General features: G+C 40.8%; 1 long non-coding RNA gene across 1 annotated transcript; it reads left to right on the forward strand.

Annotated features, from left to right (window-relative positions):
• The first annotated feature begins 928 nt into the window (after nucleotides 1-928).
• LOC106013278 lies at nucleotides 929-5,989 on the forward strand. Its single transcript, XR_001185303.2, has 3 exons — nucleotides 929-1,076; nucleotides 2,750-2,805; nucleotides 5,848-5,989. It is a non-coding gene; the product is annotated as an uncharacterized LOC106013278 (long non-coding RNA).
• Nucleotides 5,990-6,852: the final 863 nt, after the last annotated feature.

The raw sequence follows: 6,852 nt of genomic DNA on the forward strand, positions 1-6,852 counted from the left end.
CGACACAGTAACGGTAATTTAGTACACGTACTCAGAGAAAGTAAGGCACACAGACAGCCAGAAACAACGAAGGGAAAGAAAAGTAGAAACCTATCATCAGTGGCACACTCTAACCGCCCAGCTGAGTCGATGTGGGCGTGAAACGTTTTCACTAATTTCCCAGTCTTCTATGACTTTATCCTGCTCGTTATTGTCCTCTTAATCAAGATCTCCTGTGCAACGTTTAAGCTCTTTTTCGCTATTACACACCGATGACATTAGGTCGAATCTTGTGCAAGGAACCTATCCTTTCGAGTATCCCTGTCTGTCTGTTGGGATACTGTATCCCGTTCAATTCCCCGGATTAGTCAAGACAGGAAGGGCGAACCGGTCTTTTGAACGACCTGAATCGGGTCAATGGGTGCGTAAATTATCTACAGTCAGTCGCCAATCTTGTCCCTTTTTCTCCACAGGACCATGGCTGACCTCCATTGTCGAAGTGACTTATCTGTGTCGAGCATGGCTTTCAAACTCACACAAAACTCAATCAATCTAAGGAGGTAAAGTAAGGAGCTTTAGGGAAAACACACTACATGTGAATAGAAATGGCAGTTCGGAAACTATTATCATTAAACCAAACACTGGAATTCAGTCAGGTAGAAGTATTGTTTGAGGAGACAGAGGAGATGAAGGGGCGGGAGAGTGGAAGATCAATACCTGCGTCTTTCTGCGATGCAGTCATACTACGAGCAGCTGAAGCCGAGGGAGACGGGAAGGGGTGTGGGGGTGGGGGGAGGGATGAAAAAAGGGGAAAGGGGAGATGGAATAAAGGGAGGGGGAAGGGGGGAAGTTCAGGTTCCAGTTTCCAGGACTGAGATTGCCTGGGTTGTCTTAATGGAATTCCTGAAGGTAAATCGTGTGGTGAGGTGTAATAACTCCGAAGAAGCATTCGAGTGTGTAGAGAGCAGAGTGGCATTCAGTACAAAACCAGGCGATGCGACGAGACGAAATATGTTTTATTTGTTAGTAGACATCTATTTTTTACCTGCGCCTGTGGTGTAATGGAGTGGCCCTCTTCTGTGTTGCAAGAAACACACGTGAGTTTGATTTTCCACGTGAATTTAGCATCTCCTCATTTGTGTGTGCGTGTGTGTGTGTGTGTGTGTGTGTGTGTGTGTGTGTGTGTGTGTGTGTGTGTGTGTGTGTGTGTGTGTGTGTGTGTGTGTGGGCGGTAATTTTGTATCCCTTTCAGGCCGGGTTGGTTTTGTTAAACAGGATCTCAACAATCTACTTCCAATATGATCTGAATTGTGTTGATTTGGCTCAGTTAGCGTATTAGACCCAACTTTTTTTCTTCATACTTTTAAGCATAAAAAAACCCAAAACCAAACAGAGAGCTGTACTCATAGATTCTTGTCATTATATGGTCGCTTTTAAGCACAAGGGGGCTATCCCGAAAACAGTTATACAATAAGAAAATTTTCTTCTCAAGGCTAATTCCTTTCAGCTTTTGTTTACTCTAAAGCTTACTTGTGACTGGACAGACTTTGTACTTTATGACATTTTTTGGAATCTGCAGACGGGGATTTCCGCAACAGGTAAATTGTTTGTACTAGATAATTATGACGTGACACCTCCACCTTTTATACGTACCTTACACGATTAACAGCAGGATATGCGATCAAAAGAAATTAAAAGCCAAATAAAGGGACAGACAGATAGATGAATAAGATAAGGTAGATTAGATAATATTGATAAACATAAAGGGATACAGATAGATAGATAGATAGACAGATATTTTTATATATATATATAAACATAAAGGGATACAGATAGATAGATAGATAGACAGATATTTATTTTTATATATATATATATATATATATATATATATATATATATATATATATATATATATATATATATATATATTATATATATATAGAGAGAGAGAGAGAGAGAGAGAGAGAGAGAGATTGAGACGGGGCCGCCACCATTTTTCACTCTCTTTTTAAACTGCACCGCGGAGTGAGCAAACCACGGGGCGTGCCATTACGCCCAGCCAGATGAAGAGCATAGTACCATCTCTTGTAGTGTAGACCAATGCATAAACTGTAGCACCTTCTCTCCATGCTCTTCAATTGGCTCAAATGGTGCGCTCTAGACGTCCAGAGTTTGTTTTGATTCAGTAAGAGTTTTACGGCACTTGCAACACAATAAGGCCATATAAGTGCAAAAGACTAGAGGTGTTACTAGAGAGTAAAAACACGAAAGAAGATGGGGAGATCATGACGATAGATGTTTGATAGGAAAAAAAGGAGGAAAAATTCACCCAGAGCACCCGCTAAACGCCTACACTCTCATAGTTTAAGAATGCACAGGCTACCTTCCTTAGCGAACAGGGCATACGTCAGAGTGCTAGGTCTAGGATATCATAGTACAAGTATACAAGAAACGTCCATCCCACAGCATGAAATCAAATGCGCTATAGATCTAATACAGATGTCGCCACAGGAATTATCTTCTGATTTCTTAAAGGGTCTCAAATAGCCGAGTTATCCATCTCTTAGTTAATGCTCTTTATTTGTAGTGAACTAGAAATAAATTAGACTCAACTTTTTTTCCTTCACACTTTTACTTTAAAACTTTATTTAAAAAAAAACAAAAACAAAGGGCTGTACTCATAGATTCTTGTCATTATATTCCCTAGCTCGTGTACTCTTACGTATTTCCGATTCACTATGGAGCGTCCCATTTGATCCAATTTCAGCCAAATGAAGGGCTACGGGGAAGGTGCCACGCATACAAGTACACAACTAAAGTGAGGTATGTATTCACAGCAAAATAGCTAGATCTAGTTCCAACATATCGAACACACACAGTGTTATATGCCTGTGCTACACACACACACACACACACACACACACACACACACACACATACACGCGCGCACACACAAACTTACATTCTCTCCCCATTTATTCTTCACGACTTTCCAAAGTCGTCTCAAACATTTCCATTTTCCATTGTCCATTGTCTGTCTCACTTAGTCTTTTTAGCAATTAACCAACCGTCAGTCATCCCGTCAGCAAAGTGAATTCCCCTCGACCCTACCACAGCAACGGCACTCACATAATATGATAAAAGAGATTAAGTGTGAGCATTGATTCCTCAACATTTAACCTCTTGACCTGGCTCACGCTGAGGCATGCCAAACCTCTCCCCCTCCCCTTGGCACTAACTAAAAGGCCGCCTTTGTGAGGCTCGTCCTTCTGCAGATTTTTTCCCCCCGTGTTCTGATTTTGGTGCCCGTTTTTGTTGCTTACGTAAAAAGAAAGTAATGGTGCAGATTGTTATATGAAAGGGGAATTGTTGAGTCGGTAATGATGATGATGATGATGATAATGCTGATGATGATGATGATGTTGTTGGCGATGGTGACGGTAATGGTAATTGTGATAGTGAGCATGAGGATGATTATTTATGTTGGCGATGATGATGTTCCGATGTAGGAAATGACAAGCGTGTTAGTCTTAGTGTTAAGTTTGTTTGGTGCTTACTCTAGATCCCCACCAGGCTGTCCTGGGGGGCAGGACACAACCCTCATTCCCAACTCCTCGCATAGAGTGACCAAAAATTTGGAAATAATTCGTCATCTTCATCCCTAGCATTTAATAAAAGTAGGCCGAAAAATCACATGGGGGGCTTCTAAGTGATGACATTGCTAGTGTGTTTGTTACCCTAAGTCTATGCTATCATATTTTCAAAACAGTGAAAGGAATGTGGCCAATAATCTTCGTAAAAATTAACTTTCATAGTCAAAGCAGACTAACTTGTGTGCTTACAGGTTATCGTTATCGTCGTTCGCAACCGGTCCCGAGGCACTTCTGTGGTCGTCAGAGCATGTAAAAAGCCTGAAAAACCATGCCTAGACGACCAGAGAATTACAGGATTGCCTCTTCCTAAAGAGTGATCAGCAAATTCACCACAAGTATATCAATACATTAATGCACACAAAAAGCAACACGCAGTACTGGAGGACCGGAAGCGAAGTTGCGTCCAGCGACAACTCAGACACCACGGGCATAAAAAGTCCCCGTCTCCAAAGATATAGAACATTTATAGGCCACTATTAATGAAATGGAAAGACAAACTAGTTAGTATTAAGTGCAGGAAATGTTATATCAAATTACTTCCCTATTCTAACCCCATGTGATGACACGCGACCGCGAATGGCACCATTAAGTCTGACTAAGAGTATAATAAAGGCAAAGAGATGTTAAGAAGTACACATTGCATAATTAAATTACGTAAACACACACACACACACACACTCACACGCACACACACAACCACACACACACACACACACAAACACACACTCACACATTTGCACACACACACACATAGCTGTATATAACAGTCTTGCACTAAACTCGCTCTCATGCGGGGACGAAACAAAAGTGGCATGAGATGGAGACTGGAAGCCTAGCCTTTAGCTCTTAGCCCACAATTGTCTGAGACTACATTCACTCTCATAAATTTCTATGATATGTCTTGCTTTCCCATACTTATATTTAGATACAGTTAATTTTCCGATTGCAATAGCTGCATTTGTTAACCCCCATTCCCGATGACCTACATCGATTCCCTTCACTGCCCCAAGTAAAACTATTTTCTCATTAATTACAATTGATGTACCTAGGTGGACCTGTAAATCTTTCTCAATTTCTCTCCAAAATGGCTGGACCTTCTTACAATTAAAAAAAATGCTCTATAAAATCAGGCTCATTACAATATGCGCAGTTTTGAGATTCCTTTAATTTCATTTTGAAGAGTAATATGTTTGTGGGATAAATATTATGTAGTACTTTCCAATTTAATGTTCTCAAACGTGTTTCCTTAGCGTGATGGACTATTTGCCAATGTTTTTCATTAATATCAACGCCATATTTCCTTTTCCAAATACCTATGCACAGTGGTGGCTCAATTTTACTTAATGCTAAAAGAAAACGTTTTCTCCCTATAGTACCTACAATTGTGTCCCTGAAATAGAAAGTTGTCATCCTTTTCATCATTAAAATACACATTCCTCATCGCATTTGATATAATATTGTAGTCTAAAACACAACGTGGATTGCATCCATATTTTTCTCTGAACTCTTCTAAAGACTGTAACCGTCCATCCTGGGTAGTTATATCCTTTATTGCTAAAATGCCCCTTTGTATACAAGATGGTAAAAAGAGGGTTTGATTTTTATAGATTATATATTCGTTATTAAAAATAGAGTCGTTTAACGAGAGGACATAGTCTGTGTCTTTATTAGAGTATTCTAACCATTTAATTACCACTCTTCTCCAAAACTTACTAGATATAGCGTCGAGCCCTTTAAATTTATTTGCTTTTACCTTCGACCCTACCACAGCAACGGCACTCACATAATATGATAAAAGAGATTAAGTGTGAGCATTGATTCCTCAACATTTAACCTCTTGACCTGGCTCACGCTGAGGCATGCCAAACCTCTCCCCCTTCCCTTGGCACTAACTAAAAGGCCGCCTTTGTGAGGCTCGTCCTTCTGCAGATTTAATTATTTTACTGTGTCAACGTTTTATGTTCATTTTTTCATTCGCTCCTGAAAGAGTATTCCAGGCGAAACGGTTGAGCCGCTTTAGTAAGCAAATAATTTGTTTGTTTTTTCTTAATGATGATGATGATGATGATGATGATGATGATGATGATGATGATGATGATGATGAAGAAGATGATGATAATGATGGAGCGAAACGTTGGCACATGTGTCAGACCAGTTCAACTCTAGCGTTATTTAAAACTGTAATTGAACGTTATTTGGCACTATTCCTCAGAGAAGCTGATTCTGTTTAAAACGCCCACGATTTCGTGATGTGTGGTATAATATACATTATAATATACAGAAGGACTGGTGCTGAGAAAGACATGTCTTTTCAAGGAAACAAGCATGACCTTTGTTGTTTATGACTTCAAAAAAGAAAACAAAAATGAAAATTCGTTTCAAAGTAAGCTACGAAATCATGGCTTCAGTGGAAACAATAATTGTAAACTCATTTCTCGACTGTATGTTTTAAATTGCATCGGAGAAATACAAGAGAGACAATAAAGCATAATCAGGTTTCAAATTTAGTGATACTGAAAGTGACACTAAAATCTACATCGCAGAGACCGAACCAACTTTCACTGGTTCTCTCTGGGTCAGTTATTTTCATGCTCTGCAAACTCGTCAATCGTGCAATGGTCGTCTGGCATCAAAGTGTAGCTGGCCAATCACAGACCTGTGTGTGGGCGGATTCCTGTGCGTGGGCGGATTCCTGTGCGTGGGCGGAGTCTGACAACCAAGAGTTGAAGACCAATCACTAACTTGTGAGTGTGTAGAATCGCGTGGGTAGAGTTTTGTGTGTGGACGGAGTCCTGTGTGTGGGCGGAGTCTCATGTGTGGGCGGAGTCTCATGTGTGGGTGGACTCTGACACATTGAGAACAAATTACTGACCTGTGTGGGCGGAGTCTCATGTGTGTGCAGGCTCTGACAACCAAACTTTGAGAACCAATTACTGACCTGTGTGGGAGGAGCCCTTTGCTTGAGAGAGTCCTGTGTGAGGGAGGAGACTGACAATCAGGAGTTGAAGACCAATCACCATCCTGTGTGGGGACTGACTACTGTGAGACCATGACGTGCCAGTCTTCGTGGAGTGCATGGACTGTGAGGCTGAGAGACATCATACAAGCCAACATGTACCAGAGTGAGTCTTCCGTTGTTCGTTCTCTCTCTCTCTCTTTGTCTCTGTCTGTCTGTCTGTCTGTCTGTCTGTCTGTCTGTCTGTCTGTCTGTCTGTCT

Source organism: Aplysia californica, unplaced genomic scaffold (genome assembly GCF_000002075.1).
Source record: "Aplysia californica isolate F4 #8 unplaced genomic scaffold, AplCal3.0 scaffold00758, whole genome shotgun sequence".
NCBI lineage: Eukaryota > Metazoa > Mollusca > Gastropoda > Aplysiida > Aplysiidae > Aplysia > Aplysia californica.